Source organism: Papaver somniferum, chromosome 9 (genome assembly GCF_003573695.1).
Source record: "Papaver somniferum cultivar HN1 chromosome 9, ASM357369v1, whole genome shotgun sequence".
Taxonomy (NCBI): Eukaryota; Viridiplantae; Streptophyta; class Magnoliopsida; order Ranunculales; family Papaveraceae; genus Papaver; species Papaver somniferum.
The window spans coordinates 96,234,583-96,261,452 of NC_039366.1; positions in this window are offsets into that span (position 1 = coordinate 96,234,583).

Sequence of the window (26,870 nt, forward strand, 5' to 3'; positions counted from 1 at the left end):
ATTAAGTAACATTTCTATGTTCTGTCCCTCAAACTGTTTCCCATTATCAGATACCAACTGTGCAGGAATTCCGAATATGCAAATGATATTTTCGAATATGAATGTAAAGATATCTTTGTCGCGAATATGTTGTACTGCCTTCACTTCTGTCCATTTTGTGAAATAATCTGTTGCGACTATTAAGTATCTTCTTTGTCCAGTTCCTGGTAAAAATGGCCCCACAATGTCTAATCCCCATTTTCCAAAGGGCCACACACTGGTTGAAGATGACAATGGTGCTCTTGGTGCATGTATCTTCTTTCCATGCCGCTGACAATCTTCGCAACGTCTTGATATTTGTTTTGCATCTTCATGCATGTATGGCCAGTAATAACCTTGCATTTTTGCCCTATGTGCCAAAGATCTTCCTCCACTATGATTGCCAGCATCTCCACTATGTAACATTTTCAGCACCTTTTCTCCTTCCTCTCGTGTCAAACATCTGAATGATGGTCCACTAAAGGATTTTCGGTATAGCAACCCATCTCTTAATTCATAATTTGTTGCTCGGCCTTTTAACTTGTGTGTTTCCAATCTATTTCTTGGTGTTTCTCCTTTCGCCAAATATGCATGAAGTTCCATTCTCCAGTCTGCGACATTATTTATTTGTTCCTCTTTTTCATTATCTATGACCATCACATCCACATCTTCATCTTCTTTATTGATTGATGGTGACATAAGTGTTTGTATTTTTATGCATCTCGCAGTTGGATCTGTCATCATACTTGAAATGAAAGCAAAAGTGTCTGCGAGTCTATTATCCTTTCTTGAAATGTGCCTCCATTTTATTTTTGGGATTTTCGCTGACAATTCTTCAACCAGTTTCTTGTATTTCTTCAGGGATGGTTCATTTGTAGTATACTCTCCTTTTATTTGGCGAATGACTAGATGCGAATCACTAGTGATCCTGGAATTTTCTAGTTTCATTTCTATTGCGAATTTTAATGCATGTATCACAGATTCATATTATGTTTCATTATTGGTGGATGCAAATTCCAATCTGAATGAAAAAGCCATCTTTATTCCTTCTGGCGAAATTAAAACAATTCCAACTCCATTTCCTTCTCCATTTGATGATCCATCTACCAGTATTTCCCATCTATTTGGTTCTGTTAATAAATCTTCTGGATCTCCATGTTCTTCTTCTACATCCATCATTTTTCTACTGCTTCATCTTCTTCTAAAGGAAATTCTGCCAAGAAATCCGCAACAACTTGTGATTTTGGTGAAGACAAAACTTCATATTTAATATCAAAATGGCCTACTTGTGCATTCCATCTCTCCACCCTTCCTGATCTTTTAGAATTCTTCATCACTGATTCAATTGGTACTTTTGTTAATACCTTTATCTTGTGTGCTTGAAAGTATATGTGGAGCTTAAACGATGCATAAACTAATGCTAAGATTAACTTTTCAATATTTGAGTAATTCTTCTCTGCGGTATTAAAAGTTTTTCTAATGTAATAAATGGGTTTCTCCACTCCTGCGTCTACTCGCAGTAGCACAGCACTTAATGCATGCGACGTTGTCGCAAGGTAAATCAATAATTCTTCTCCTGGTTCTGCCTTTTGCAAAATAGTTGTATTCATAAGATGTTCTTTGATTCCTTGAAAAGCCTTTTCACATTCATCACTCCATTTAAATTTTGCACCCTTCTTGAGTATATCGAAAAAATATTTGCATTTGTCTGATGATCGCGAAATGAATCTCCCCAGCAAAGCTAGAAGCCCATTCAACTTCTGTACATCTTTTATTGTTGCTGGTGTTGGCATGTCACGAACTGCTTGCACTTTTTCTGGATCACCCTGTATTCCTTCCTTTGATACAATGTAGCCTAAAAAATTTCCCGATGCAACTCCAATAGTACACTTCTCGGGATTCAATTTAACGTTATACTGCCGCATTTGTTCAAAAATCTCCCTCAAGTCTTGTACATGGTCTTTAGCCTCTTTACTCTTTACTAACATGTCGTCCATGTATACTTCTAATGTTTTGTGTATCCATTTTGCGAACACCTTCTCTACCATTCTTTGATATGTTGCTCCCGCATTTCGCAAACCAAATGGCATTTTCGTGTAACAATATAAACCTCTAGGGGCAAAGAAAGCAGTATGTTCTTGATCTTCTTCAGCGAGAGGGATTTGGTTATAACCTTTGTACCCATCTAAAGATGATACCCTATCATTTCCCGTTTCGGATTCCACCATTTGAGGAATATCTGGTAATGGAAAACTATCTTTGGGGCAAGCTTTGTTTAAATCAGTGAAATCTATGCAAATCCTGATTCCTTTGTTTTTCTTTGGGACAATGACCATATTCGCTATCCATTCTGGGTATTTAGCTTCTCTTATAATTCTTGCCTCCAACATTTTCTGTAATTCTTCTTCTATTTGGGAATGGTAAGTTGTTGCGATTTTTCTTATTCTCTGTTTAAATGGTCTCACATTTTTGTTAATCTCCAATCTGTGGCAAGCAATTGTTGGATCTATTCCTGGTATCTGATCCATGTTTCCTGCGAAAATATCTTTATATTCTCGCAGTAAGTTGACAGTTCTTTCTTCTTCTTTTTCTTCTTCTTCTTCTTCTTCTTCTTCTTATTCTTCTTCTTCTTCTTCTTCTTATTCTTCTATATCCATTTTGGTTCCAATTCTCAACATTAGAGGCTCCTCTACAGTACCAACATTTATTTCTTTTGTTGGTTCTGCGGTAGTGTAACTGGGTTTAGGTTCTCCCATTGGTGTGGGTTCTTTAATTGCTTTTATGGGTCCTTCCCCTTCTTCCGAAATTTCGCTGGGTATTCCTTTGCCTTCTTTTGCCCTTATCATATATATTCTAAATTCTTCTTCCTTCTTTTCTTCCTTTAACAATTTTCTGCGAAATTGTTTCTTTTTTGCTTGTCTTTCATAACGCCTTACTTCAATTTGATGACATAATTTCACATTGTCAACATCTCCTCTGATTTCACCTATTCCACTTGGAGTGGGGAATTTAATACGTTGATGCAACGTTGATACCACAACTTTTATCGCATGTATCCATGATCTTCCTAATAACATATTATATGGCGATTCCATATCCACCACGCACAATGTCACATGTGTTTCGATTTCTCCAAGTGGAATTCGTACCACTATTTCTCCTTTAGGTTTTGTTGTGGATTTTCCAAAGCCGTGAACAAAATATGTTGAACTAGACATTTCTTCGTCTTTAAATCCCATTCCCCGAAATGCATGATAAAATATTATATCAACTGAACTTCCTGTATCAATTAAAGTTCTGTTCAACATCCATTCTCCTGTGGATTATATTGCTGTCTCCTTCTCTTTTCGTGTAATAGGCACAGTGATGACCAACGGAGATATATGGTTCAAATTTTCTTTTGGTATTTCTTCCGCCATGAACGCAATTCTTTGCTTTTCCCAATATTTCAAGGGTGAAGTTTTTTCTACCGCAATAATTTTCTTTCCTTAAAAGTTTCGTTTATGTATTCTTCCTTTGATGTTTTCATGGAATTCATTAAACAAGCTTTTTGTTATCATATTACACTCTAATTTTTTTCCATTTTCATTAATTCTATTCATCTTTCCTCTAACTGATTCACTGATTTGTTTAATCACTCTTGATTTGAATCTTCTCAATCAACAATCTTCAACTTTCGATCTTCAATCTCCCTGTTTCTAGCGCCATTATGTAGTTGCAGGAAATCCTACAATACACCCCTCATATAATTTCATTATTGATCAACTCATTCTTAGGTTTACACTCTTAATTTTATTGATTAAATTCTGAATGTTCTTACAAGGAAAATAAATAAATCAAGAATGATCTCTGTTCTGAACTTTCTCTCTCCTATTTACTTGTCTCTTACTCAAAAAAGATCTCCCCTCCTTTACAACTCGAATGACTATTTATAAGGAAATACATAGTGGATGACAACTAATCTGTCCTTTATTTTCGGATATGGTTTGCGACATTCTCGCAACCTTACAAATTTTATCTTCACAAGCTCTCTAATCTTCGCAAGACTATCACATCTTTCTCATGATCCTTGCTGACGTTGTTTCTGAAACTGTTCTGCGACGCTATTGTGCAATACCATTGATAATTTCGCTGAGACATAATTGTTGCGAGAATCTGATCCTACATATGGCATTCTCACTGCTCTCAGAAGTTGAAACTTTTTTTATGGCTTTTAGCACACAAGAAGCTCTAGGTTAGAGCTCATCTATCAAACATTGGCTTAGATATAAGCCCAACTTATCCCCTTTGCCTTTCACATGATGAAACATTGGATCATTTGTTTGTCGAGTGTCCTTTGACTGCTCAAGTTTGGATGAAACTTCAGGATTCTTGGAATTTGATTTTGCCTTGTATGCATATATCTTTAACTGGTCTTATACAAACTCTTTCCTTATCTGGTTTGGATGTTGATATCCCTTGGTCTGTTTTTTATCCTTTCATTTTGTGGAGTATTTGGGTTGCTAGGAATAATGTTGTTTTCAATAATATTCCTTTTAATGTTGATAAGGTCCTTCACTTGGCTTACTCACAGGCTTATGAGCATTGGTTCTTTGTTGACCAGCCTAAGCATATGAATTTAATTCCTAAAGAGCTTGTTTATTTAAGCTGGAAGCCTCCTCCATTTCCGTTTTACAAACTTAACTGTGACGGGGCTTCATCTTTCGTTTCCTTCTTGGCAGGTGCAAGTGGTTTAATTCGAGATTGTGCCGGTCTTTTTGTGGCTGCTTTTGCTCATCACTTATGTTCCAATACGTCAACTACTGCTGAGATTTGGGCCATTTGTGACGAACTGCGACTTGCTCTCAAGATGAATATTACTCATCTCATTGTAGATAGTGACTCTTCATCCACTATTTCTTTCTGTTCTCAAGTAGTTTCTCCCCCCTGGTATTTGAAAGGACTGCTTCATGATATCTGGCATCTGTCAAAGTCTTTTCAAGTTATCCAGTTTGTTCATAACTTCCGTGAGTGTAACATGGTGGGCGATGACCTTTCTAAGGAAGCCTTGGATCCAAAAGTTTTTGAGGAGTGGACCGTTATCCCTCCCCCTTGTATTTTGCAGAATCTGTATAAACACACTACGGGGATGGCTCTGCCCCGTCTTGTCAGAGCTGTTTAGTTTTTTGTATAAAGTCTGCAGTTACCAAAAAAATAAAGGGTATTGGTGTCATTATATACGTCTTACCGAACAACATTCATTACTAGACGGACTTATGACAACGAAGTCGAGTTTCATAAGTTCAACAGATGAGTCGGAGTTGGATAGTAAATAACTTTAGGAGAGAAAAGGGCGCTATTGTGCAAGTAGTGTCAATCAACTCCTATCTACTTCACACGTTCATGTACTAACACAAAAGTCATCTTTTCTTGACAGATTCAATTGTTAGACATTTGTTGCGTGAATAATTTGTTAGGGCAATTCCTATGGGAATGAACAAATCCGTTCTTTTGTTCAGCCAGGTGGATGGCCAAACTAGATTTTCCACTATGGTAAAGCATTGGGAGTTAAACAAATAGGCGCGCGATCCAGGTTAAAACGCTGGCATCGTTAAATCCAACTCAGGCATCGTAAGGACAAACGCTGGCGACCGAAGAACCAACGCGGCGTCTGAAGATAAAGCGCCGGCGTTTTTTCCACGGACGCCAACGGGTAGTTTTTTAAAATTCGAATTTCACTATAAATTACCACCATCTCCAAACAATTCTCTCACACAAAAATTCACTTGAATTTTCTCTTCTAAAATGGCTGAAAAGGCGATCACACTTTTTTGCGATGTAAAACTTGAAGCTGTTGTTTCTAAGATATGTGGGAGTTTTAAAAAGATTGAAAATTGTAAAAGGGAAGTGCAAGTTTTAGAAGTTGCTCCAAGAAAATGTTCCGCTAAAAGGCAAAGAAGAGCTCCAGTTTTGAAAGTTAACAACAAAAAATTCAAAAACAAAGGTGAAACTGTCAAAGAGCGCGTTGAATGGAAAATACGTCAAATGAAGATAAAAGGAGGCCAAAACTTGTAATTGATTTTTATTGAAGTTTTTATTATTTTCTAAGTTTATATCTTGTAAAAGAATTGGCAGTAATATCAATGAATGAAAATGTTTATATTTTAAAATAGATTTCCACTCCAGATTAAGTGAAATTTATTACAATTTAAACTTGCAAATAACATCATACTACATTTTAATAAACCACAACAAAAACATCAAACTACATCAAATCCAGCGACATTCTCTCTGTAAAGTTCATAGCATTCAAAATGCCTAAACTCTCTCCCGCTTTCTTCGGTAAACTTGGTCTGAGCAATAGTTTTTTGTAAAACAGATAAATAACTAGTTCAGATATTTTTATGATGCAGTTGAGTCCATGAGGACAAAGGTAAGATACTCACCAGTTCTTCGTTGGATAATCCATAATTGATACGATGAACCATCCACAATACTTCCGTATAATGTTTGACTTCATTAGTGATGAATCCAATTCTTAGTTCTAGGCTCTTACTGTTTCTTATGGCTTCGTTCCGCGATGCTACAAAATGTCCCAATACTCTTTCCCAAAAATTGTCATTGTTCATTGGTCTCACCATACGATGTAACCAGCATCGAACAAGAGCAACATCTTCTTCTATTGTAAATACGGCAGCGCCATTCGAGTGCAGTAATGATGTGCTTGAGATGGACCATCTTTTAGAATTCTGAAACACGCTTCGTAACGAAAAGGTTTACCGTGAGCTTCCTCCCAATTATCAAGAGTTGTTTGGATCACTTCATCTTCAGTTACACCGCTAAAATTTTCTCGATCAATTTCCATTACCAGGACAACAAATGGTTGCACAACAAGCCTAATAGATTGAAAACGAGCACGCAATCGATGAGCATCTCGGTTTCCTGGGTTTCCCGTAAGTGAGACGAACATTGAAAAAACGTTCTCCCAAAAAGAACTGTCATGAGAAATAACAACACCAGTGACTACCCGATGAAAGAAATATGCTTTGCATAGAGTTATATCCTCTTCTTGAGTAAACTTGGGACCACGATTTCTAACAGACATTTCTTCAAAGGGGGAGAGATTTAGCAAAAAAGAAGAATAAAAAGAAGATGTGATTTTGGAGATGGGAGGAATGAAATTTATAGGTCGAGAAAGAAAAGTGAGCCGTTGGAAATTTAGCTGTTGGCGTTTATAGTAAAACCGCCCGCGACTTTCCTTTGAGCGCCCGTTTGAATTACCAACGCCTATCTTCTATTATAAATACATCACTAGGTTTTATTCTAAAACAAACCAACCGATTTCTTTCTCATCATCCACCATGTTTTCTAAAGGCAAAGCGAAACAAATACTATGTGTCGAAGCAAAAGAGGTTTGTCCATTATGTTTCATGGATAACCACAGTCTTATGCAATGTCCTTGTATGTATTCAAAGTGTCCGCGGGAAGGTTGTTCACGCATTAGAATGGTGATTGAATCACAATCGTAAAAGCTCAGGTATTTGCAATGTCAAGATCCCAATTGTCCAGAGGAACCACATATGCTAGATGATGTTATGAAGATTAAAAAAAAAAAGATTGCAACACTCTGCAAAAACTTCAAACTTAAAGCCAAATTGAAGAAGGATTTATTACACTGCAAGCATTGTGGATATGGAGATCACGAATACAAACATTGTCCACAGAGAATCAGTTCACGCTCAAAGCCCGGTTGCAGGACTTTTATGCATTTACGAACTTCTTCTGAAGAATACACATATGGAAGGCATTTCTGGGAATGTCCCATGTGTTTTTTGGTGGAGTAGGCTGATTGAAGTTGTAGGAAAAATCGATTCACTATGGGAATGCCCCGGGATTTTTGTGTTATTACGATTATCTAAAACCATCAATATCAAGTAATTTAAATTTTTCCTCGATTAAACATTGCACCATAAATTTCTTAAATAAAAAACATACTGCATTGAACAACCACATCATACATGAGAATAAAAGAAAAACATTAGATTAAAACAACTACTACATAGGCGTCAATTCTCGGCGGGTGGTGGAATTCCTAGGGGATGTAGGGATTGTATTTGTTGAGAATTCTAAGAATGTTGAAACGAGCATGAAAGTCGAAAGGACGACCACGGTGATATGCTTGCCACATCTCTAGAGTTCTGGGTTCCACTTCATGTTCGGCTTCACCGTTGAGCTTATTTTTGTGATTCTCCATTAATTGAGAGATGAATTCCGATACATTACAACTAATTACACTAAAACGATGCGCCAATCTGTGACAATCACGCCTATGAATGTTCATCGTTTCAGCAGCCAACATTTCAAAAACTTTCTGCCAGAACGTCGATTGTGATACATTCCTACCGGTAGCAACATCAGCGGCAACATCTTGTGTTTGAAAAACGTAGGCTCTGCAAATAGCTAAATCCTCTTGTTGAGTGAATTTAACAAAACGAACTCTGGGAGGCATTTTTGTAGATGATTTGAGAGTGAAGAATGTGTAGAATGTATGAATTTAGAGTTGAAATGAGGAGTATTTATAGAATTCAAAAAATGTAGCCGTTGGATCACAGGATTTTGCAGCAGTTCAGATTGAGTTATTGGCATAATAGGGTCAGACGATGGCGTTTCTAATACAGACGCAGGCGTTATAACTAAGGACGCGCGTTTGAAGTACACACACTGGCGTTATTTCTTCAAGCGCCAGCATTTGTAGAAATTTCGCCCGTCCTTACCACAGACGCGCGCTGGTTGTTCCATCTCGATGTTCAAATCAACAGATTTGTTGATTTGAACATCCATTTTTCATGTTTGTTCATTCCATAGGAACTGCTCTTAGGCATCCATAATTGAGGAGCGAAGGTAACCCAGATTAGAATGCAGGATTCAAATATGCAAGGTTGCTAATGGGTTACCATTTTGTTTGAGGGTGTACCATTTTGTTTGGGGTACCATTTTGTCTTATATGTATATTGGTACACCCCCAAGCAAAATAGTACCCCCCATTAGCAACATTGCAAATATGGTCTTCATGGTTTACTCATTTACAATTCATGAGTGGGGTAAAATGGGGCAAATTTACCGTTTTTGTGACTATCGATTTTCGATAGCACGGCCGTTTGATTAAAATGATAAAGCAATATGTAAGACAAAACATGGATAGAAATCATGACATAAAAATAAAGTGCAGAGAAATTAAGTAGAACATCGACACAAGCATATACGTGGTTTGATAACGGAGTGTCTACATCTACGGGTAAAACAAGGTTGAAATGTTTATTAATGGTTGTCTAGTCATATGATAGGAACTCCGTTAAGATATTCAATGTTTGTGCACTAAATCCATAAGATACGAAAACTAACAAAAATTCTTCTTCGTCTTAAAATCTTCTATTGCCTTCACATACCTGCACAAAAACACTTGAATCTTCTTATGATCAATCACACACAAAACGGAGTCTGTTAACAACGGATTATCACAAGATGTCTTTAGATCTAACAACAGTTATAAAGATCTCTTCCATACTTTGATCTAGTTTGAGTGAGCCTTATATCAAGGGAGAAGGTTCTCAAGAATAAACAAACTAGGTGCAATCAAAGTTTCAATTACCGTTAGTCAATTAAATCAATAATCGAAAACTACAATAACAATGCAATTATCTAGTTTCCCACCAACGGTACTCGTAGAGCTTCTTGATCCCACGGAAGTCTTTAAACGAGCGGTCGTAAGAGATTTCACCTAATTAGAACAATTTCCTCTCCGATTAGACGACTCCACCGGAAACAACAAGAATGAAGCTTGCCTGGATCTTATGATAGTTTACCAGAAATGAAAACTTAGGTATTTATAGACCAAGGTTGTTTTGACACCAAGAAATTTCCACAACCGAAAATATTCTTAAGATATGCAATGTGTAGGATCAGAATCTCGCAACAACAATGTTTCAGCGAAATTATCAATGACACAACACAACAGCGTCGCAGAACAATTTCAGAAATGATAAAATAAATGACGTCAGCAAAGATCACGAGAAAGATATGATAGTTCTGCGAAAATTAGAGAGTTTTCGAAATTAACATTTGTAAGGTTGCGATAATGTCGCAAACCGTACCCGAAAATAAAGGACAGATTAGCTGTCATCCACTACGTATTTCTTTATAAATAGTCGTTCGAGTTGTAAAGAAAGGGAGAGATCTCTTTTGAGTAAGAAACAAGTAAATAGGAGAGAGAAAGTTCAGAGCAGAGATGATTCTTGATTTCTTTATCTTTTCTTGTAAGAACATTCAAAGATTAATCAATAAAATTAAGAGTGTAAACCTAAAAATGAGTTGATTAATAATGAAATCATATGAGGGGTGTAGTGTAGGATTTCCTGCAACTACATAATGGCGCTAGAAACAGGGACGTGTTGAAGATTATTTTAGAAAAATCTGAAGATTGATATTGAGATTTGTGAAAATTTAGAGTGATTGATTAAGAATTTTCTATAATTTCTTGCAATACTATTAACATTGAAGATATGGCTAGAAGAAGAAATACATCCGAACAACCGACTACTGTTAGAAGAAGCAAAAGAATTGCTGGAAGAGAAAGAAGTGAAATGGGAGAATCTACTAGAATGAGAAGTAATAGAGAAAATCAAATTCAACCACCAATTCAACAAACACTAGTTCAAGGGAGGAATACAGATTATGATAGGGTGAGCATACACACTTGGCAATCAAATTCGGCAGAAGAAGTAGAAGAAGAGCAACAAAACAGAAATTATAGACAGCAAGAGAGAAATCAAGAAGCAGATGAAGGAATAATTCATGGAGATGAGGAAATTGGAGCATTAGAAACGTTGAGACGAAGAATACATGAAGAAAGAAGAGCTGAGGCAGAAGAACGTGCAAATTTAACAAGGCAAAATCACGAATTAAGGATGGAGAACATAAGACTACAGAATAGAAGATCGAGAAGTATTACAAAATCATATTAAAGATCGACTAGAAGAGAAATGAGGCGAAACTCACCCATAATCAATGCTGGAAACAATATTCAAGAAGAAATATCAAATCCTAATGAAGAATATCACGAAAATAGAGAAAGAGCTGATGATCGTTACGTTCCACAAAATGAAACTTTTGATGATGGGCAAAATGGTGGAAATCAAGAGAACGAACAACATCAGGGAAGAAATGACCAAGATGGCGAAGGAAATCGAGAGGAAGGAAGAAGAATTTTACATGTGAGAAAAACTCAAAGAAATCAACGACAATTGAAGAAGAAATTGAAAGACATTATGTTGAACAAGCACGTCTAATCTGCGAACGTGAAAGATTGAGAGCGGAAATGGAAGAACAAGAACTTCAGAAGACAATTCTCCAGAACAATCATGACAATCGAGAAAGAAAACGTACACAAAAACAGAATAACGGTAATCTCAATGAAGAGTATGATAGAGTAAAGAGAATGGTTGTAAGACAGCGAGTTGAATTGATAAGAAATGAACAAAATCATGGAGGGGAAAATGAAAGGCATCATCATATGCGAATTCAAGATAGAGATGAGGAAGAGAATCGCAGAAGAAGACGAGATGAGGATAATGAAGAAGAAATGCAAAATTTCGCGAGAGAAGATAGACATGAATTCATAAGAAGAGAGGCGAAATTAAAGAGACCAACGGATCAAGATTCAGGTGTAAATAAACAAATCTTGAAAGAATTAGAAGAAATGAGAGGAATGCTAAATAATAGAGAAGAAGTAGGTAGAAGACAATTGGATGAAGCAATAGAAGAAGCTGCGAAACTCCATTTACAAGGGAAGTACAATTAGGAGGAATACCACCGAAATGCAATTTGCCCGCTTAAACCAGCATTTTTGATGGAACAACTTGTGCAATTCAACACATTAAAGCCTATGTGAGGTGCATGTTACAATGGGAAAATCATGATGCCGTATTGTGCAAATATTTCGCATCTAGATTAACAAGAGAGGCGTTAAAATGGTTTGAAGGTCTACCAAAGAACACAATAACCTCCTTCAATCATTTGCAGACTACATTCTTGGGGGCTTATATAAGTAATAATTCCTCGCGACCTGGTATAGAAGATGTGTTTGGATTAAAACAAAGGATTGGCGAAAGTTTGAAACACCTGACTAAAAGATGGAGAACTATGTGTAGCGAAATGGCTGGCCATGTAGATAAGAGATATCTTATATTATCATTTATCAATGCTATGTTCGCAACAAACCTATTGTATGTCCAAATTTTCAGAGTCAAGAATACGATCACAATGACTAAATTGCGGGAACTTCAAGAAGAATACATTGCTCTAGAGGAAAGACAAAATGAAATGGAATCATATCCAGTTGCGAACACCAGCTCACAAACAGCAAATGCAAGCTTATTACCCAAGCTAATAAACACAGTGGCGAATACTTCACAAGTACAACAAGAGAAGGTGACAAGTAACAATCAACAGAAATTGGTAGCTATGGGAAGCCGAGATCAAGAAGAGTATGAAAGAAAAAGAAATTTCTACAATCGTGGAGGAAATAACAAGATTCAAAGACTCGATCAACCGCAAGAAACTTATGGAGGTCAAAGACAAAACTATAATAGAGGACAAGGAGGTTACAAGATAGTATGGGAAGAAATCAAGATGCCACCTCTAAATGCAAGTGTGGAGAAGATATGGGAAGCTATAATCTTGATGGAGAATATACCAACACCATGGAACATGGGAACGGAACCACCTCCAAACCACAGAAGTCATGATTTTTGTTCTTATCATCATTTTCATGGACATACCACAAATGATTGCAGAAATGTAAAAAGAATTATTTTGAGAATGATAGATCAAGGAAAACTAAACGACTTTCTGGTAGGGAATCAACAATCTCAACCACTGCCACCACCACCAAAACATCACAAAATGAATACGATGAAAAAGAAAGAAACATTCTTCATAGAAGTTGGTGCAAAAGCAAAAAATCTATTTTGTCACTCTATCGTACATTCATATAAGACAATTGAAGATTTTCATGATAATGTTTTGAGTAGAGTGTTCGCAAGAGATAATGATGGAAGAGAAATTATGAATATTGCGAAAATCTTGCCACTAGAGGAATGGCCGAAACAGATAATTTCTTTTACCGCAGAAGAAATTCCCGAAGGAGAAGAGGTGCATGACAATCCATTGGTAGTAAAATTAGAAATTAATCCAAAACTGAAAGAGGATGAGGATGATGAAGCTGAAGATTCATGGGCAATCAATAGAATTCTAATTGATACTGGAAGCTCTGTGAACATCTTATTTTATCATACTTATAAAACCATGGGTGGAAGAGATGATGATCTTATACCATCAACATATAAGATATATGGTTTTAATGGTACTGCTAACAAGCCTAAAGGGGAGGTTACTATGCGAATTCCATTGAAGGGAATATCTTGAAATCTTATTATGTGTCGTTGATGTAGAATCACCCTACAATGCGTTAATTGGTCGACCTTGGCTACATGGGATTCTAGGTGTAGCTTCAACTTTCCACCAGCATCAAATTCCCTCACCCCAGTGGTGTAGGAATCATAAAGGGAGATTGGGTTGAAGGAAAGAGGTGTTACGAAACTGAGATAGAATCTTGCGAAGGAAGAGCAAACAAGAAGGAAAATGGCGACACAAAATCAAAGATACAAAGAAGTGAGAGGTTGATGGTGGATACAATCGAAAGGAAAGGAGAAGAGATGTTGCGAAATAATGCTAGCTCAGAATAAAAATGAACATACCACTACCAAGGAAGCAGTAGCAGAAAATAAAAGAAGCAGAGGATGACAAAGGTAATAAAAACAAGAAATGTATGAATGATTAAGTTGTTGCGATACTCTCGCAATAAGTAAAATTCTCAAAAATACATTTGATTGAACAAAATTGAGATTGCGAAATTCAGATACAATATATGATTTGCGAGACTCTCGCAGAGATAATGAATTTTACAGAAAATAATCAGAGAAAATGACAAAAAGAAAGAGGCGAACCTTTATGGCGTACACCCTAGTTCGCGAATACAATTTCGCAAGAGGCAAATGTAAGACCTAAAGTACGTCATATAAGGGGGTACCTATTGCATGACTCAGGGAAAGGCTACACCGCCACCGGAACCTGAGTCATGGAGATTTGGGGTCAATAAGCCCATCCGGGAGAGGCACCTTGGATTCTCAACTTAAGCATATGACTTAGGTTGGGCGACTAAGGTAATAAGGACTCTCCCAAGGAGTGCAGATCTGATCAAGGCGCCGAGGTACACGGTTGAGTCAAGAGTGCCAGACGTTTGAAGCGTACTTGCCATTCTTGACAAGTCTTGGCTTATACTGCACTCGGCCTGAAGAAAACCCCACTTAGGGTGCAGTCTCGTAACCATAAGCCCTATAGGTAAAAGGGATAAGAGGCTGCGAAAACAACTGGTTGTTGTTAAGACTGGATGGGAGGAGCTAACCTTGTATGGTAGAAGTACGCCTCCTTGAAGGGGCAACCAGGGGGAGATAAGGGCGGCACCCTCCATTAGGGAGCTGATAAGTGTCTTAAGACGCAAATGTCATGAGGCTTTTTATTCGCAAGGATATTAAGGCTTGTCATATTTGTGCAACAATCCTGAAGAAATAATACAAAAGAAAAGGATAACGAGATCAATGGGTTTTCGCATGAAAGTGCGAAGACGTCCTGCGATTTCGTCGCAAGACGGCAATGTCATGGGGCTTTATTTTCGCAAGAATATTTAGGCCTGTCATATTGTCGCAACATTCCTGAAGAGGCCATAATACAAAAGAAAAAGTTAAGGCAAGATCAATGGGTTTTTGCATGAAAGTGCAAGGACGTCCTGCGATTTTGTCGCAATGACAAGAGGTGGCATAATAAGACCTTTAATTAGGAAGGAAAAATAAGACCACACAGGAATGAGATTTTGAAAAGAAACAAAATTCACTTCGCAAAGATTGCGAAGTTATACAATAAGAATTTTTTATGAAATCTCTCATTTGGATTCAAATAACAGAGGCAAGTATGGGAATGTATGAAATTAGAAAATGTTATTTGTCTCCATATGAGAGATTTACTCAAAATTCAAGAATTAATGATTATATTGATTAACTGTATTGCAAAGAAGAATTGTTTTAATTAATGCAGGTCAAAATGAAAGAAACACAAATATACAGAAAGAAGAAATAAATGTACAAGTATTACAAAGAATCAAAGAAAGAAGTAAAGACTACTTCTTGTTAATCCTTCATTATCTTCATCAGACTTGTTTCCTTCTTCGTCTGCGTCAGAATCTTCATCACCATCAGAACTTCCATCACTATCAGATTCTTCATCGTCAGCTTCGCTATCAGAGATAATCAAACTGGGAGTATTCTGTGGGATTTCTTCTAAAGACAAGGATAATCAGAATGTGGGATATTATGATCATCACAAACCATTTGGATGTTTGATTGCGAAAATGCAGCGCATCATTCTTAAAATTCGCAACAGTGATCTTGATTTGATTCTTTAATCTAGAATACTTGTCGTTGCGAGAAGAAAGATTCTTTGCGAGTTCCTCCTTTTCAGCTTCAAGTTCTTCAATCTTTTCACGATATATTTTCAGAATCTGCGAAAAAAGACAATCAATTATTAACTTGATGAAATTCATAAGAAGCAAAAGATTAGTAAAGAAGAGCAGTTAGCAACCTTCTCTGTCAGAAATCATATCTCTAATCAAGGTGTATGTCAACTTGGAGACTAACATTTACACCTAAATCTTTTCTAGCATCATCTAAATTTTCGCAGCCCAAACAAATTCATCCTCACTACTTATAGAAGACGAGAACGAATTTGATTTTCCCTTTCGCAGAGTTCGATATTCTTGCGGTTAGCTTCATCTCGTCAAGTTGAACTTCAAGAGAGCCTCTTGGAATTTCGCCAAAGCCTTGGCACCTTGATCAGAGATGCGATCCTTATCATCTATGAGACCGCTAATTTTGGTTCTTAACTCATTGGTTTTCTCTTTGAATCAAGAAGAGACGCTTAAATCGTTGGCTAAGCCTAAACTAGATCTATGATCAATTTCTAAGAGGCGAAATTTAGATCTAAGCATTTAGAGAAAGAGATGAAATTCTATCATTTGAGAAGCTATTTAAGGAATTGTTAAGACGTTCAAGAAGGGTATCATTATCCAAGGCATTAGGAAATGAACGAAGAAGGGTAGCTTCATCAGAAAGACCATAAATGTCTGCAAAAAGGATCATTTAAATAAGATAAAACAACAGGAATGAATAAAGGGAAAAAGAAAAGTAACATACCGTAAAGCTGATTATTAGCTTGCTGAAGACTAGAAATTTTGTTCTTATACGAAGAAGAATCAATTTCTAATTGTCTATTTTTCTCGCGAAGACCTTTAACTTCAGCTTCCAATTCTTCATTCTTTTTGCGAAATTGAAGATTCTTCTTTTCAAGATTTTCGCGTCTTCTCTCTAGATCTGAGGCAACAGCAAAAGAAGCTTTTCCAGCCTGCGAAAATATAAAAAATATTAATATAGAAAGAATTTTGAGTTATAACAATGAAGAAGTAAAAGGATAAAAGTATACCAGACTATTGAGAGAATGCAAGAAGTCGGGAGTCACTGATCTAGAAACTCCACGAAGAGAGCCATCCAGTAAAGGGACATCGCAAAGGGTAGCGAGAGCTTTGCAGGTATTTGCGAATTGGCTATCTCCCATTCCTTGTAGAGAATCAGAAAAGAGGCCAGAGCTTAGCCATAGAAGATTCAGGTGGAGAATCTTCACTTGCAGCAAGATCATCGTTGTCCTCATCACCCTTGTCACTTTCGAATTTTCGTGAGGAAGATATTTGAAGGAGAAGAAGAACGAACTTTCCTTTTCTTTGGAGGAGGACCAGTTGATTTTTCCCTGCGAAGAGCACCTTTACCTTTATCACCAATCTTCGCAACATCAGCAGATTCTTCTACTTCAGCAATAATCTTCACACACAGATAGAAATAAGAAATGGAAGTAACAGTATACTTTTAAAATCATAAGAGAAAATTTCTTACCTCATCTGTGTATGAGCGAAGAGCTAACAGAGTACTAGATTTCCCAGTCCTGTTATAACTATCTTTAGTTTTTGGATCTGCGGAATGTCGCAAGAGTTAGCGAACAGAATAATAAAAATCAATAAAGAAATATAAAGTGAGTTAAAGGGAAAAATACCTCTTTCTCCTTCTCGGGCCAAGAGAAAACCCAAGGTTGATAAGCAGCGAGATTCGCAGGAAGAACATTTGACCCAGCAATGTAGGGTCCTTTAGCATTAAAGGAAAAACACACCATTTATCATCTTTGGATTGGCGAGGAGTTGTGTTTTTACCAGAATGCCAGTCAATATCTTGCATGAAATTTTGGCTTCATCAATGTTATCTTTCTTTTTTAAGCGAATACCCCAGCGAGTATTCTCTTTCTTCATGGAGATAAGTTCATAGTTCTCAAAGAAATTCGCCACTGTGTATTTCAGCAACTATCTCTAGGTTTGCGAATTTAGGATCCCTAAGTTCTTTGGAGTAAAGAGATCCTCTACCAGCACCACGATTAGCGAACTCTAGCATCAGACGGATGCAGTCCCCACTCAGTTGGAAGATGCTCGCGAAAATCCCGATGAGCGAGAATTTCATAAAATAAAGGAAGATCTGGGTTATAAAGAGGAATAGGGAGACCTGCGAGAATCTGACCTAGCGAAATTATGATTGATTGATCATCACAATATGATCAGAGAAAAGTTGACAGAAAGAATTGATTTGGCATTTCACCAGGAATGGTGGAGAGTGTGAAACCTTTATCAGCAAGATCTTTTTGGACATCTTGTAAATTCTTCTCATATCTATGACCACTTGGAGCCATGTTTGAATATAGAGTATGGGAATGTATGAAAGTAAAGGATTGAAGGAGAAAAAATTACAGCAGCAGAATTTGCAGAAGAATAACAGAGTTGCAGAGATGAGAGAATAAAAATAGAAGAGAAAGTAAAAAGAAAATGGAAAAGAGTAAGAAGAGTATATAAAGGAGATTTTTTTACTCGAAGAAATAAACACCATTAAGACGAAGAGACGTGAGCGGTTGAAAAGTAGCGGTTACAGAAGACGTGTCAAGAAACAAATGGAAGAAAGAATACGTGTGATAAATGCAGAATATGAAAAGATGAACAGCTGCGGCATTTCTCACATCATTATCTACTTTGTAGAGAAGATATGATAAGAGGCAAGATGTAGGATTAGAATCTCGCAACGACAATGTTTCAGCGAAATTATCAATGACACAGCACAACAGCGTCGCAAAACAATTTCAGAAATGATAAAATAAATGACGTCAGCAAAGATCACGAGAAAGATATGATAGTTCTGCGAAAATTAGAGAGTTTGCGAAATTAACATTTGTAAGGTTGCGAGAATGTCGCAAACCATACCCGAAAATAAAGGACAGATTAGCTGTCATCCACTATGTATTTCTTTATAAATAGTCGTTCGAGTTGTAAAGAAAGGGAGAGATCTCTTTTCAGCAAGAAACAAGTAAATAGGAGAGAGAAAGTTCAGAGCAGAGATGAATCTTGATTTCTTTATCTTTTCTTGTAAGAACATTCAAAGATTAATCAATAAAATTAAGAGAGTAAACCTAAAAATGAGTTAATTAATAATGAAATCATATGAGGGGTGTAGTGTAGGATTTCCTGCAACTACACAATGAATGCCCAAATTCGGTTTTCCTAATTCCAGTAAATGTAGTCTAATATTTTCCAAAATCCCTCATAGAAAAATCTTCATCAGTAAATGCACATTATTAATTTTTATTCTCGAGAGTTATGCGTTAATTGCTAGTAATTAAAGCATATAAAACCAAAAACCTTAATTAAAAGACACTTAAGTTATTTCGGTACCGGATCACCTTGAGTACCAAGGAATATCCTTGAATGGTAAATGATAAGAGTTAATGCTCATGTTCAAAGTATGTTGACATTTTTACACAACAAATCCTAATTCCGACTATGCACAAGTTTATGAGGAAAATATGTAATTCATGGAAAATCGGATTTGCATCTTGGAGTCGGTTCTACCATATTTCCAAACAAGTTTAGAATTGGTTCTAACAGAATTCCAAGACAACTATGTGATCGGTCATACCAAGTCACAATAGTTAGTTATGATCGGTCCTACCAAGTCACATACATGGGTTCGGATCGGTTACACCAATCACATCGGTTCTACTTAAACATGGTACCTAATTGTGATTGGTCATACCGGTCAATAGGATCGATCATACCAACTACAAGAATCAGTCACACAACCTCATATGATCAGTCATACCAATTACCAGAATCGGTCACACCAATTACAAGGATCGATCATACTATCTCATGGTGATTACTTAGGATTGGTTACACTAATTACCATGACCGGTCATACCAAATCATAATTCTAGGTATTTTGATCGGTTATACCAAGATACATAACCAGAGTTAAGATCATTTTTACCAACTCACACATATTGGTCATCTAAAGAATATGCAATGAATAGTCGGACCAATATACCTATTGATTTCCCTTTCAATTCATGAAACAAGTTTATGAACCTACTTCCTTTAAACAAATGTAAAACATTGTTCCCGAGGATAAAATCTTCACCATACACCCATACACATAATCATAAAACTATATACAAAATTATTTCGATGTCATATCTACGAAGTTCAAAAGATAAGTGTTACACTTATTAATGTAATTCCTTAATACTATGATCATACTATTATGATCATGCCTATCCACTAGAGTATTATTTATATACAGCTTCGCATGTTATGTTTTCAATATAGCACGACTTGAAAGATACGTTAGGAATGGAAACAAGTTCAAGTTTGTTAGAGCACTGCTCGGTCGAACTCGCAAGCGTTGCTATATCAAGCTTGTTTGTCAAGCTTAGTTGATCAAAACTATATACTTGATTTCTAGTCCACTTATATCTATGTCTCGGATTAGGATAGAATGTGTAGTTGAGCTTTAGACTTCACGACATTCACCAATTGAAGAAGAAGATCTACTTGGGAGCTTGGAGGAACTTCATCAACAAAAGGTATCTGAAGAATAAAACTTATCTATCACTCATAAGTCTATTTTATTCCATCTTCTAATGAGACTAAGTTGTATAGCTATATAGACTTTTACATTATGCACATTTGATATTCAACCCGAGTTTATCTCGCCTATCTATTTCTTGAAATATGTGTTGGAAGCTTTTTTCTCTAGCTATGTTCGTCGTATTCTTGAAGAGTTTAGTTGGAAATAATCTATTTGTTGGAAACTAAATGTTAAGTCAAAAGATGATCATGTGGAAATTATCTTGAACGTCTTATAAAATTTGTGTGAGACAGTCATTTGATGTTAGCTTGAGAATTTTCGTATTGATCATTCGATCACTTAAAAATTACTTAAATCTAATGGTAATGTGTGAGATTACCATTGTCGTCTTCTAAGGATATTTCAGTGATTAAAATGAGAGTTTGAACAATTACCCATGTCTGGATACAACACTGTATGTGAAAAAGTGGGGGTCTAACAAGTAACAACCACACCCAACAATTTGTTTGGCAATCTGAGAGGACTTACTCCAATATACTTTCAAGAGAATCAACTAGACAGTCACACTCAATCTATAGAAAAGTATATCAAAGAGTTTATATCTCTATTTCTCAATTCAATCCGCAATCAGCAAATAGGAATTTGCGAGCCCGATTGAATATAAGAGAAGTAACTTGAACGGTACTAAAGACCAATGTTCAAGGATCAATCAATTTCAATCAACAACCAAAGGTTGGATTTCCCAATTGATCGATTCAACGCACAACCTGTGATACTTCAATTATATAACAAAGTATAATGCGGAAAAGAAATAACACAGACAACAAAATTTTATTAACGAGGAAAACCACAAATGCAGAAAAACCCCGGGACCTAGTCCAACTTTGAGAACCACACTATATTAAGCCGCTACAGACACTAGCCTACTACCAATGAACTTCATACTGGATTGTAGTTGAACCCTAATCAATCTCACACTGATTCAAGGTACAGTTGCACTCCTTATGTCTCTGATCCCAGCATGATACTATGCACTTGATTCCCTTAGATGATCTCACCGACAACCAAGAGTTGCTACGACCCAAAGTAGAAGACTTGATAAACAAATCTATCCCACACAGAAAAGTCTATTGGAATAGATCAATCTGTCTCCCACATAAATACCTACTAGTTTTGTTGTGTATTTTGATAAATCAAGGTGAACATGAACCAATTGATAAACCGGACTTATATTCCCGAAGAAACCTAGTATTATCAATCACCTCTGAATAATCCAAATCGTATGGAAGCGAAACTATATATTATGGAATAACAAACGATGAGACGAAGTTGTTTGTGACTACTTTTTATCTTGCCTATCGGAGAAATAAATCTCGATCAAATCTTAGAGAAGATAGTACTCAAATGATAGAATCAAGCAAGATCAGAATACGCAACTACAGAAAAAATAGTTGGGTCTGGCTTCACAATCCCAATGAAGTCTTCAAGTCGTTAACCAACAAGGTTTTGGAAAAACCTAAGGTTAAAGGAGAATCGACTCTAGCTTATGCAACTAGTAACACACAGGAGGTGTGGGGATTAGGTTTCCCAGTTGCTAGAGTTCTCCTTTATATAATTTTCAAATCAGGGTTTGCAATCTAAGTTACCTTGGTAACAAAGCATTCATAATTCACCGTTAGATGAAAACATGATTAAACCCAAGCTAATATCTCCCAACCGTTATATCGAACTTAGCTTGTCACACACAAATGAAATGTACCTTCATGTAGGTTTGAGTAACCATACCTAAACGTGTACACCAAGTTGGCTCAACAATAGTTAACCGAAGTTAGCCATATGATCACTCTCAATATCAAACTTGTTCATCTTAACCATAACTAGTTCAAATGACTCAAATGAAACTAGTTAAAGACTTATTCAATTGCTATATTCTCATAGAAGTATACAATAACACAATTGAAACAAAATCGGTTTGATTTACTCGAATCAATTCATGAACATTATATCCACGATTTGCAAAGATTGCATTCCTTATTATATAAATGTATTTGTTCATGTTCACAACCGATTTTAGAACTTTAACCTTCAGGTATGCAAACGGGTACGCATACTTGAAATACCAGGACAGGGTTTCGCCAGTACACAAACGGGTACGCGTACTTCCAATCCCAGAAGAAATATTCGGACATGAACCTTACGCCAGTACGCATACGGGTACGCATACTTAGGTTCCCGGATTTCTCAAACCAACAGGTATGCATACGGGTACGCATACTATGGTTTCCGGACATGGATTACATATGTGCAAGAGTACACAACATGTCACAATCCAATAATGGTTATGTATTCTAAACTCTTATTTCAATCATTGAAACTTTCTTAGAGGACGACAATAGCCTTTTCACACACTATTAGCATCAAAGCAATTTTTAAATTATTGAAATAATCATTACGAAACATTCGAAGTCTACACCAAATCATTGTATCACACAAACCATGTAAGATGTTACTCGACAATTTTCACATGATCATCTTCTGACTTTCGTCAAGAATATAAGATGAACTTGGTCGAAGCGAAATCTTACCAACACATATTTCGAGAAATATGTAAGCGAGTTAAACTCAGCTCGAAATATCAAATGTGCATAGTAGGAAACTATCTACTACTACGACTTATGTCTCAATATTGGAGATATAGTATAAATAGACTTTACAAGTGATAGATGAGTTTCAGTCTCCACATACTTTTTGTTGATGAAGTTCCACAAGCTCGCCTAGTAGTTCTTCGTCTTCAGATGATGAACGCAGTGAAGTCTAATGCTAAACTACACAATCTATGTCCTAGTCTGAGACATTTATAAGTAGACCAGAAATCAAGACTTATAGTTTTGATCACTAACATTGACAAACAAGCCTGAGATATCAACGCTTGCGACTTCGACCGAGCAGTGCTCTAACAATCTCCCCCTTTGTCAATTTTAATGACAAAACTATCAATACATATGGATTACAAAATAAATAAAACTTTGTACCTTCTCATCCAAGTGCTTGATCTCCTTGGATCTTCAACATTACTCGAAATCTTCGTCACTTCTAAGTACTCCATGATTCTAAACGTGTTCAACTCAGCATGATAGTTGTTGAAGATCCGTAGAAATAAAAATGGGAAAACAGTTGCTCTCAATCATTGTTATACAGTGTCATAGTATTATTATACAACATCGAAGTTCAATTGTATCACAACTTTGACAACAATACTATGGTGATATGTATCACTCCCCCTTAGTCAATACTTCATCTCACATGAAAAACACTATCCCTAACATAATGATCTGTAAACCATATGTGTTTGTAGTATGAAACTACATATTAATTCTCCCCCTTTTTGTCAATATAAATCGACAAAGGTACGAAAACTAGTGGGATCCTAATGAAATTTTCATAGATATACTTCATGACCAAAAGAGAACAACATATCAAGTTTTTAGATGCAATCATATGGCCGAAGCTAAATGCATTCATCAAGGAGTTTATAAAGATACAAGAAAACTTGTGACGGACCGGAAAATTACGCCTTTGGCGCGTTGCCCCGCAGGCCGTAACTTCCCTGGTGCGCCATGATGATGCTACGATCTGGGACTTTTAGGTTGGGCAAATGCACGCCCATTCATTGTTGCGAGCATACTCGTGGAGCATGATGTAACTAACTTAGCTTCCACACCGTTCCAACTTACCCTTGTTCCGCGAAGGGTTTATTAAGAAAACAAAAACTTTCCTAAAACGGAAAAAACGGCCTTTTGAGGCCTTAAACGATGGAATTTGGCTAAATTTTGGTGACCATGTGGATCTATAGATCGACATATCTTGATCTTTGGGATTTTTCCCATCAAAATGGACTCCTCTTGAGCTAATTTACGACATTCGGGTTTTTAGCCTCCAGATAGGCTATAGATTGCTCTTTGTAGCTTGATATGAAGTATGAGCATCCACTTGCTGGCATGCAACTAAGCCTCATCAAGTATGGCCACAATCATCTCTTGCGTCGATCTACCGATCTTAGATGATATGAGGGGCCAGAATGTCGCAATCATCTCACAATTAGATGATATGAGCGACAGAGTGCTGGACCGGCAATGTTGCAACTCATTGCGGATGCCTACGTACCCTTCCCTACTCTAAAGGGATCAAACACAGACCGTAGTTCACCATCGAAAGGATAGAAACTTAACCCAACTCGTTTGCGAGGCCGTGACCAAGCAATAGTGGTAATGGCCTAGTCCGTATAGGCCGTTCCGTCAAATACATCCAAGTAATGCATCATCGAGTCTGTGGAATGGCGTAGTGATGCCTCAGCATCATCTGCTCCATTCGTAAGGCTACACAACTTAGAATGAGCCTTAGGCATCATTCATAGCATTCCGGCTAAGTTGTGAAGCTTACTTGGTACATGGTCCGCATATGCACCTTCAACCAACTACCCCTACCTATATATGTTAATTTGACATTTTTACAACTCAAATTAGGGGAGCAAAAATCATTCATCAACTCCCCACTTTTACTATTCATGCCGTTGCCATATATTTCTGAATAACCAACCAAGATGGCTAAACACTTCTTGGGCCATACCCGATGAAGGGCCGTGATGGATGTATTTCCGACTTTGGCCCATAGGCCATTCAAATGTCAACTCGATGTTCATCCAGGATGGTTGTATTATAGCTTTGGCCTGTAGGCCACTCTTATGCCCAGTCGTGATGCCTGTACATTACCAACTCGATGTCCAGCTATGTTGGATGTACATTTTCCACCCGATGTCCAGCCATGTTGGCTGTACATATTCAAAGCCATCTACCCAACTGGCCTAATGCATCATTTGATGCAGGATTGACTCTTGGCCAATGTAGCCTCCAAATAATGTCATATTGGCCTTATCCATTATGCATACGCGATGTGCCTTACTTGGCACCGGATATTGGTCCTGGGCCGGATGCATCTCACATGCAACGGAAGCTTTGTATGAAGCTTCATCTCGAGCAATGGCGCATCCTTTAGCATGCGCCATGCTAAAAACACGGGGTGTTACACTCTTCACCCCTTTAAAGAATTTCGTCCCCGAAATTCAAAACAAAACTATTGTGGACAATCTCTTCGGTTTGTATTTGCTGAGCAAAAGTCCCATACCAGATGCTCAGAAATCACGGGTTTCTTCAAGTTGTCATGAACAACAATTTAGACCTTATGAGCACATGTCCCATACCACCTGCCCCAGGAATCCAAAAGTGCCCACAACAATACCAAGAATCACAATTGGCCAATGCCAATAGGATATCTCGACCAGGTATCCTAGATGGCATCCCAACCTACCACCCAGAAATCCCTAAGGTTCGCAAGGTTGGTGCCAAAGGTTTGACACGAGTATAACGCAACTGGCCACTTCTTTTTGCAAAAATGTGTGGAACAACTTCTAGTTGCCCACCGTCCCTGACGGTCATCCAGGTTGCCACTCGTAAGTGGGATGCTAGCCGGGCCTGACAACGCACACCGTTGGCCAGTTTCCAACGTGTGGGGATGATCAGTCCCATTGTCTACCCACCATCCCAAAAGGTCTTCCGGATATCCACTCGTAAGTGGGGTGCTACTTAGGCCAGGAAAACTCATAGCACTCATCCAAGCTCAACTCGAATTGCAAATTAACTGGCAGTTCCAGTCACAAATTCTTTCCGCGCAAAAGTTGACCTACTTTCCAACTTCAAATTTCCATTGAGAAAAATACTCGCCAATGAGTCCACTCCGCACAAGTCCCTAGAGTTTTCTCGGAACTTGCTCTGATACCAACTGTGACGGACCGGAAAATTACGCCTCATTAGTACAGAAATGGCCTTTAGCCACGCCAAATATAAATTTTCCTGTCACGCCTTTTTGGTTTTGGCGTGTCTATAGGGTATACTTCTACCCTATAGACACGCAATGTTCAATGGGCGTGTTCATATAAGTACTTTCAGCCACGCCAGGGCTACTAGCGTGTCAAAATTTCAACCGTTTAGTCACGTTAACTTCAAATTTTTGATTGGGCGTGTTTATAGACCAGTCTATGGCCACATTAGGTATTGGGCGTGTTTATAGACCAGTTTATGGCCACATTAGGGAGTTGTGGCGTGCCCAAAAGGTTAGTCACGTCATTTAAGGTGTGGTTTTAAAGTTGGTTCATTAGACACGCCAGTATATGCGTGTCCATAGTGTACGATTGATTGACACACCAAATTCAAAGTGTGGCCAAAAAGTTCTTCTTTGGACACGCCGGTATATGTGTGTCCATAGTGTACGATTTATACACACGCCAGTATACCGTGTCCATAGTGTAGGATATATAGACACGCCAAGTTGAAAGTGTGGCCAAAAAGTTCTTCTTTGGACACACTAGTATATGTGTGTCCATAGTGTGCGTTCTAAACACGCACCGGTTTTATAGCGTGGCTAAAAAGTTTGTTTTGAAAAAATTAATAAAAATCTTTCGCCCATATTCGAACGCATGACCTCGAAGATTTAGATAACATACCAATCCACCAAGCTGGCCATCTTTAGATGTTTATGATTAGTGTTTTGAAAATACTAGATTGGTTGAACTACTCAACATTTAAATAAACACGCCAAGTTGAAAGTGTGGCCAAAAAAGTTCTTCTTTGGACACGCTAGTATATG